Source organism: Macaca nemestrina, chromosome 12, assembly GCF_043159975.1.
Source record: "Macaca nemestrina isolate mMacNem1 chromosome 12, mMacNem.hap1, whole genome shotgun sequence".
In the NCBI taxonomy this organism is placed as follows: domain Eukaryota; kingdom Metazoa; phylum Chordata; class Mammalia; order Primates; family Cercopithecidae; genus Macaca; species Macaca nemestrina.
The window spans coordinates 15,854,857-15,864,283 of record NC_092136.1 but is presented as its reverse complement, the minus strand read 5'-3'; the positions used below and the strand labels follow the sequence as shown (position 1 = coordinate 15,864,283).

General features: G+C 46.4%; 1 pseudogene; it reads right to left on the bottom strand.

Annotated features, from left to right (window-relative positions):
- Positions 1–8,075: 8,075 nt before the first annotated feature.
- Positions 8,076–8,825, bottom strand: LOC105496066 (small ribosomal subunit protein eS4, X isoform-like; annotated as a pseudogene).
- Positions 8,826–9,427: the final 602 nt, after the last annotated feature.

Genomic DNA, 9,427 nt, shown 5'->3' with positions numbered 1-9,427 from the left:
GGGGCAGAGCACCTCAAGGAGGCGCTGTTGGACCCTTTCTCTTTTGCTTTGGGGGTTCGGTCTACCATCATTCGGTCCTTTACTAGGCTTAGTATTTACCAAGTGCCTACTGTATACTGATTTGGGAAACAGTTGGCTGGGGGAAGCCCCAAGACGGACTCAGGAGCCTCCTTTCCAAGAGAGCGTCTGCTTCGCCTCCCTTACTTTACATCTGGTCCATTATCAAGCTATGGGCCTAGTGTGCGCCCCCATGCACAGCTGGAGTCCCCACTCCTCTGTGCAAAGACAGAGTACTTGCAGCCCCTGAGCACCGAGCAGCATCTGGGGAGGATGAGACTTGTTGGGAGGGCCGATCCCCTCCTTCTCACCCTTCCCTACCCCGCTTTAGTCCAGACAAGAAAGGAAATGGCTATATTTTGAGCACTAGTTTGTGGTCTCAGTACCTCACAGGTTTTTTGTTTCCTGTTTTTCTGACAGAGTTTCGCTGTCACCCTGGCTGGAGTTCAGTGGCGATATCGGCTCACTGCAACCTCTGCCTCCCGGTTCAAGCTGTTCTCGTGCCTCAGCCTCCTGAGTAGCTGAGATTTACAGGCGCGCGCCACCACGACCGGCTCATTTTTGTATTTTTAGTAGTCAGGGTCTCGAGCTTATGGTTTCAAGTAATCCGCCTGCCTCGGCCTCCCGAAGTGTTGGAATTACAGGCGTGAGCCACCTTAATGTTTTTATCTAAGTATTTTGAAACCTAATGACTTCTCTGCTCAGATTTTGCAGAATGATTGTTACATTCAATTCAATAAACTTTAACAGCATCTTCTATATGCCTGAAATGAATAGGACGCTCCGTAATCCCTTAACAGGGGTAGAGATGAGGGAACAAAGACATTCAAACCTGCCTGTGATCAATAGTCTTAGTCAACAACCACCTACTACTGAGTGGCAGGCATTGCCAATAGGAAACACCAGGATGAGGAAGGGGAGTCTTCACCCCTGAGGAGCTCCCCGACTACTGGGACAGAGGGAGAGAATGCAGCCCCTGATTTTTAATGATAATGCTGTAGAGAATCACCTGGTACTCTGGGAGTATGAGGAGGGTCACTTTTTCCCTCTTCAGAGAAGGGCAGAGGTTTCCTGGAAGAGAGAAAAATTCAAGTGTATTGTGAAACATGATGAGTCAGCAAGAGTAAGAGCGTGGGATGAAGATGTTCTAACAGGAGGGAACAGCATGAGCCAATGGGGCAGTGTCTATGGAAACGAGCAAAAGCGTCTGTCCACGCGTCCTAGCTCTCCTTTTCTTTTCTTTTCTTTTCTTTTCTTTGTTTCTTTTCTTTTCTTTTCTTACAGGAACTCTGCATCCCGAGATGAATTCACAGCCATGGATTTAGCTGGGTCCTAAGTCCCCGCAGGTGTGACTTTCATGTCCTTTCACAATGCAGACCTTTGTGTGTCAGAACAAGCCCCAGGGAGACCTGGGTTCTAGCTCCACATCTGCTCCCACGTGCAGTATGGCCTTGGGTGGTCCGTGGAAACTCCTGTCTACTTCCCAGGACCATTGTGAGGCTCAGCTGAGGGAAGTGGAGGAACTTTGAAAATTGTTAAGTCCAAGGTCGGGCGTGGTGGTTCGCGCCTATAATCCCGGCACTTTGGGAGGCCGAGGCGGGCGGATTACCTGAGGTCAGGAGCTGGAGACCAGCCTGGCTAACATGGCGATACCTCGTCTCTAATAAAAATACAAAAATTACCCGGGCGTAGTGGCGTGCGCCTGTAATCCCAGCTACTGGGGAGGCTGAGGCAGGAGAATCACTTGAACCCGGGAGGTGTGAGCCGAGACCGCGCCATTGCACTCCAGCCTGGGCAACAAGAGCGAAACTCCGTCTCAAAAAGATAAAAAGAGAAAATTGTAAGGCCAGGATATAAACAATCAGGTTTGAATCCCAGCTCCACTATTTTTGGCTAAATAACCTTGGGCAAATTACTTAACTAGTCTGTACCTCCATTTCCTCATCTGTTAAATGGAACTCCTAATAGTGGATGTGAGGAACAATGATTTGATATTTGCAAAGAACTTTAACTTTGAACGGTGGACAATAAGTGACAGTTATAATAATGATAACATAATAAAGATTAAAATGATGTCAGGTGCCTGCGCAGGAGTGGATGTTCCAGGCTATAGGAACAGATACCTGAGCTTGCTTCCTTAGAACAATGGCAACACTATCCTCTCCAATAGGCCAAAACTCCAATACCTGTTTTACTTCTCTCTGATCTAGTCACTGGCATTTATCCATCCATCTACAAAATTTATTGAGCACCTACTTACACAAGGCCCTGTATGGGGTACTCTATGGGACTCAGGCATGGGTTAGGCTGGCTCGTCTTCACCATTGAGAGGAAAAGACACCCATCTGTGTGATGACAAAAGGTGGGAGAAAGGCCTCTTAAGTGACATGCACATATAAGGTACGTCTCTTCCAAGACTGAGCTCTGCCAACTGTAAGGCTTGCCAGTCTCTTATGAGGATAAAATGAGATGGTATATGTTAGGAGACACCTTGAAGGTGCGAAAGTATGTTATCTGTTTATAATGCCTCTAGAGTTCTGGGCAAGAGGTTCAGGTTTTTCTTTTTCTTTTTTTTTTTTTTTTGAGACGGAGTCTCGCTCTGTTGCCTAGGCTGGAGTGCAGTGGCCGGATCTCAGCTCACTGCAAGCTCCGCCCCCCGGGTTTACGCCATTCTCCTGCCTCAGCCTCCCGAGTAGCTGGGACCACAGGCGCCCGCCACATTGTCCGGCTAGTTTTTTGTATTTTTTAGTAGAGGCGGGGTTTCACCGTGTTAGCCAGGATGGTCTCGATCTCCTGACCTCATGATCCGCCCGTCTCGGCCTCCCAAAGTGCTGGGATTACAGGCTTGAGCCACCGCGCCCGGCCGGTTCAGGTTTTTCAAATGTCTCCAAAAACCTGCAGTGCATCTTCAAGGGAAGAATTTGGATCAGGAAGGATCAGTTGATTTCCTTCCATGCCCATTCCTTGGGCTTGTTCCTATTTGGACTAGGGACGATTAATCTCAGAACTACCCCAGCAATCCCTATCTTCCTAGAGCTTAAAGAAGTTCCCGGGCTGGGCGCAATGGTTCATGCCTATAATCCCAGCTCTTTGGGAGGCCAAGGCAGGTGGATCACCTGAGGTCGGGAGTTCAAGACCAGCCTGACCAACATGGAGAAACCCCTGTCTCTACTAAAAATACAAAATTAACCAGGTGTAGTGGCGCATGCCTGTGATCCCAGCTACTCGGGAGACTGAGGCAGAAGAATCGCTTGAACCTGGGAGGTGGAGGTTGCAGTGAGCCGAGATCGAGTCATTACACTCCAGCCTGGGCAACAAGAGTGAAACTCTGTCTCAAAAAAAAAAAAAAAAAAAAAAGAAAAGAAAAGAAAAGAAAAGAAAAAGAAGAAGAAGAAGAAGTTGTTCCCAGGAACCAGAAACAGAAGAGAATTTCCTGCTTCTTTTGATCAGGAAAGGAACCTTCTCCTGCTTACCCCACAGCCCCCCTTCCTCTGGGTTAGTCTCACACACACACACACACACACACACACACACACACACACACACACACACCCCTCCTGTACCATAAGCCCTGCCCTTGTGGTTGAGGTGGAGGGATGGATAGAGGCAATCATGGAGACAGGGAGTCCCAGGAGAGGACTGGGGGAGATTCCTGCCACAAGAGCAGGAAGATGGCCTGATGAGTGAAGGACCTGCTTCCTCAGCTGGGCCCTCAGCCACTCACTGACTTCCTTGTTGTGGGACTTTGGACATGAGAAGTATCAGTAACAACAGATAACAACAATAGCTAATGTATATTGGATGTGCAAGGATGTATTAGCAGCTTGGGCTGCTATCACAAAATACCACAGGCCAAATGGCTTTAACAACAGGTTTTATTTTCTCACAGTTCTGGAGGCTGGAAGTCCAAGATTAAGATTCCAACTGAGTTGATTTCTGATGAGGGCTCTCTTCCCAGCTTGCAGACGGCTGCCTTCTTGCTATGTCCTCACGTGGCCTTTCCTCAGGTGCTTGTGCAGGCAATGTGGGTATTAGAGAAAGTGAGCTCTCCAGTGTCTCTTCTCACATGGACACGAATTCTGTCCGATCAGGGCCCCACCCTGATTACTTCATTTAATCTTAATTACTCTTCAGAGGCCCCATGTCCAAATACAACCACACTGGAGGTTACAGCTTCAACATGTGAATTTTGAGGGACACAAACATTTATTCCATAACATAGGTTTGTGCTAAGTGCTTGACATGCAGTATCATAATTGATCCATTCAATAATGCTTGCTTAATTTTCTCTCTAACTTCCTAAAATAGGTTATTTTATTGTTACCAGATTTTTTTTTTTTTTTTTTTTTTTTAAACAGAATCTCACTCTGTCACCGAGGCTGGAGTGCAGTGACATGATCATTACTCTCCACAGCCTCAACCTTGCAGGCTTAAGCGATCCTTCCAGCTCAGTCCCCCAAGTAGCTGGGACTACAGGCATGTACCACTATGCCTGGCTAATTTTTGTATTTTTGTAGAGACAGAGTTTCACCGTGTTGCTCAGGCTGGTCTCAAACCCCTGGACTCGATTGATCCTCCTGCCTTGGCCTCCCAAAGTGCTGGGATTACAGGCATGAGCCACTGTACCCAGCCTTGTCTCCATTTTATAGGTAAAGAAACGGAGGCTAGGTGACTACTGGCCCAAGGTCACATAGCTGTTCACTCTCTAAGATGGAACTTAAACCCAGAACTACTGACTTCTTGCTTATTAACTGCCACATCTGTCTGGGCCTTAAGTTTTTCATGTTAAAAATGAGGATGAGAAGGCCGGGCATGTTGGCTCACACCTGTAATCCCAGCACTTTGGGAGGCCAAGGCAGGCAGATCATCTGAGGGCAAGAGTTTGAGACCAGCCTGGCCAACATGGTGAAACCCTGTTTCTACTAAAAATACAAAAAAATTAGCCTGGTATGGGAGCATGTACCTGTAGTCCTAGCTACTTGGGAGGCTGAGGCAGGAGAATCGCTTGAACCCAGGAGGTGGAGGTTGCAGCGAGCCAATATTGTGCCATTTCACTCACACTTGGGCAACAAGAGTAAAACTCTGTCTCAAAAAAAAAAAAAAAAAAAAAAAAAAGAAGTGAGAATCTCTGCCCTGTCTACTTCATGTGGTTTTACCTGGAAGACTTTGATTCCAGGAAAGTGATGTGCATGTATAAGTTGTTTTCGTTAAGCAGAAAATATCCAGTGATAGAAGTGTTCTAAAATGTGGCTGTCCCAGGTCATTAAAATTAGCCCCCCTTAATCTCAGAACTGGAAGGGAACTTTGAGATCATTTACACTTGACGCTTGAACAATGCGGGGGTTAGGGGCATTGACCCCCGTGCTCAGTTGAAAATCCACAGATAACTTTTCACACCCCCAGAACTTAACTACTAATAGCCTACTGTTGAACAGAAGCCTTACTGAGAACATAAAGTTGATTGACATATATTTTGTATGTTACAGAGATTATATACTGTGTTCTTAAAGTAAGCTGGAGAAAAGAAAATGTTATTAAGGAAATCGTAGGGAAGAGGAAATATATTTACTATTCATTAAGTGGAAGTGGATCATCGTAACGTTTTTCCATGTTTGTTGTCTTCATGCTGAGAAGGCTCAGGAGGAGGAGGAAGAAGAGGGGTTGGTCTTGCAGTCTCAGGAGTGGCAGAGGCAGAAGGAAATCTACCTGTAATTGGACCTGCGCAGTTCGAGCTCGTGTTCAAGGGTCAACTGCAGTGTTATATAACCACTCCCCACCACATCCCACCGGGTGGGATAAGAAAACAGGTGCCCAGATAGGGGAAATGCCTTGCCCCAGGCCACGGATTAGAATTCAGGGAAACAGTCCTGGTCTACTTACTGCTCCACAGGTTCTTCTCAACAGGCTCAGCCTCAGTCTCATCCATGAATTTTTCCAAACTGGGCCATTTGGTGGGAGCAGCGGGGTTCCACCTCACTGCTGGATTGCCATCAGGGACAGTTGGTATTCAGGAAGCATCCCCTTGTCCTGAACCAGGATATGGTGAGCGCCATGGTCACAGCTGCATGACTCCGGCCCATGCAACTTATAGCCTCCCTACCTTGGTTTTCCAATCCATTTTCCTATGACTAGCAAGTACAGGTGGCAAACTGCTGGCTCAGAAACAAGTTTGATTTTGTAGGCTTTTTGTGGCTTATACATGTTTTAAAATATGATGTCATAGGGGAACAAAAATACCTTTTTCACTACCCTTCATCGGTCTTAGTTGGGACAGACCCCTGTAACAAAAGACAGATTAAGAGAAAAACAAGTTTATCAACATATACACTTTATGGATACATGGGAGATACTGAGGGAAATGAGTAAATCTCCAAGAGGTGCCCTAAATACTCTTGCCTGCTGAAGCAAAGAAGAAAAGTGAGGTGGCCAGGAAAAACACCATAAACAAGGGTAAGATTTGTTATGCAGATTTGAGTCCCTGCTTTTTCCCTTCATGAGAGTTTCCAGTGATAGAAGCGTATTTTGGGATGACATATTCTGGTCATATTAGAGTAGCATATCCTGAACCCCATCAATGCAACATTTTTAGAAATGAGAGAACTGGTCAGGTATGGTGGCTCATGCTTGTAATCCTAGCTCTACAAAAATTTCTTTTAAAAATTTGGCCAGGTGCAGTGGCTTATGCTTGTAATCCCAGCACTTTGGGAGGCGGAGGTGGGTGGATCTCTTGAGGTTAGGAGTTCAAGACCAGCCTGGGCCACACGGTGAAACCCCGTCGCTACTAAAAATACAAAAATTAGCCAGGCGTGCTGGCACATGCCTGTAACATGCCTGTAATCCCAGCTACTCAAGAGGCTGAGGCACGAGACTTGCTTGAACCCAGGAGGCAGAGGTTGCAGTGAGCCGAGATCATGCCTCTGCATTCCAGTCTGGGCAACAGAGTGAGACTCCATCTCAAAAAAAAAAAAAAAAATTAGCCATGAACAGTGGTGCATGCCTGTAGTCCTAGCTATTCTGGAGGCTGACATGGGAGGATCGTTTGAGCCTGGGAGGTTGAGACTGCAGTGAGCCATGATCATGCCACCTAACTCTAGCCTCAGTGACAAAGTGAAACCATATCTCAAAAAAAAAAAAAAAAAAAGCAACCGAAGTACCAGTCTAGGAAACTTATTCCAAGCAGCAAAGGATTAATCTCCTTAATATATAAAGAGCACCTACAAATGGATAAAAATATCAACAGCTCTTGGGAGGCCAAGGTGGGTGGATCATCTGAGGTCAGGAGTTTGAGACCAGCCTGGCCAACATGGCAAAACCCCGTCTCTACTAAAAATACGAAAATTAACTGGGTGTGGTGGTGCATTTCTGTAGTCCCACCTACTCAGGAAACTGAGGCAGGGGAATTGCTTGAACCCGGAAGGCAGAGGTTGCAGTGAGCTGAAATCACACCACTGCACTCCAGCCTGGAGACAGAGCGAGATTCTGTCTCAAAAAAAAAGAGGGGGGGCAGGTGTGTTGGCTCGCGCCTGTAATCCCAGCACTTTGGGAGGCCGAGGTGGGCAGATCACCTGAGGTCAGGAGTTCAAGACCAGCCTGGTCAACGTGGCGAAACTCTATCTCTACTAAAAATACAAAAATTAGCTGGCTGTGGTAGCACATGCTTGTAGTCCCAGCTACTTGGGAGGCTGAGGCAGGAGAATTGCTTGAACCCAGGGGGCAGAGGTTGCACTGAGCTGAGATCAAGCCACTGCACTCCAGCCTGGACAATAGAGAAGACTCTGTCTCAAAAAAAAAAAAAAAAAAAAAAAGAAGACAAAGCATGTAAAAGATAATTCAATGAAAAGAACATATGAATTGTTCCTAAACGTGTGAAAAGATCATCATCTATGCTCATAATAGGAGAAATACACATGAAAAACACACCAAAGTACCATTTTTCACCAGATTGACAAAAAAAAATTAATCATGCCACATTATTTTTAATTACGTACAAAGATCTAACATGTCACCCAGGGACCATTTCACCCACTGCTCTGTTTGGCCGCCAGTCTCTTGGCTCTCTCTTCTGCAATGGTGAGGCGGATACCCTTTCCTCGGGGAAGAGAAATTCATGGTTTGTTGCCCTTGCCAATAACAAAAATGTTGGAAAGTCGAGTGACAAAGCTGTTGCCACTGGCATCTTTCACATGAACCATGTCAAAAGATCCAGGGTGCCTCTCTCTGTTGGTGATCACACCAATTCTTCCCAGGTTAGCACCTCCAGTCACCATATGCGGGTTACCAGTGTCGAACTTGATGAAATCAGTAATCTTGCCAGTCTCCAAATCAATCTGAATGGTATCATTCACCTTGATGAGTGGACCAGGGTAGCAGATGGTGCGAGCATCCTGAGCGTCCAGATGAGGGATTACTTTGGTGTCCACAAAGATTTTTCTCACTTTGCGCCACTTGTATTTGGCCTCCTCAGGTGTAATATGATATACAGCAAAGCAACCCTTGGTGTCATAGATCAGAGAGAAATTCTCTCCCATCTTGTCAATGCTGATGACATCCATGAATCCAGCAGGGTAGGTTATATCAGTTCAGACCTTGCCATCGATCTTAATGAACCGCTACATGCAAATCTTTACTTCATCTCCTGTCAGGGCATACTTAAGTCTGTTCCTTAGGAAAATGATGAAGGGGAGACACTCTCTCAACTTGTGGGGACCGGTGGATAGACAAGGAGCAAATACACTGGTCAATTTATGCAGCATCCAATGTTTTGGAGTTGCTGTCTGGTTCAGATGCTTCTTGGGACCACGAGCCGTGGCTGCATTAGGCATGGAAAGAAAAAAAAAGAATTGGCCGGGCGCGGTGGCTCAAGCCTGTAATCCCAGCACTTTGGGAGGCCGAGACGGGCGGATCACGAGGTCAGGAGATCGAGACCATCCTGGCGAACACGGTGAAACCCCGTCTCTACTAAAAAATACAAAAAACTAGCCGGGCGAGGCGGCGACCCGCCGCCTGTAGTCCCAGCTACTCGGGAGGCTGAGGCAGGAGAATGGCGTGAACCCGGGAGGCGGAGCTTGCAGTGAGCTGAGATCCGGCTACTGCACTCCAGCCCGGGCGACAGAGCCAGACTCCGTCTCAAAAAAAAAAAAAGAAAAAGAAAAAGAAAAAAAAAGAATTTTTCTTTAAGTTTGATAATGCATATCTTTGGGAGACTGTGGGAACACAGTCACTCTCATATATTCCTGATAGAAATGTAAATGAGATTGCGCTATTGCACTCCAGCCTGGGTGACAGAGCCAGACTCTGTCTCAAAAAAAAAAAAAAAGAAAAGAAAAGAAAAGAAAAGAAATGTAAATGTGTACAATCTCTATGATGAGTA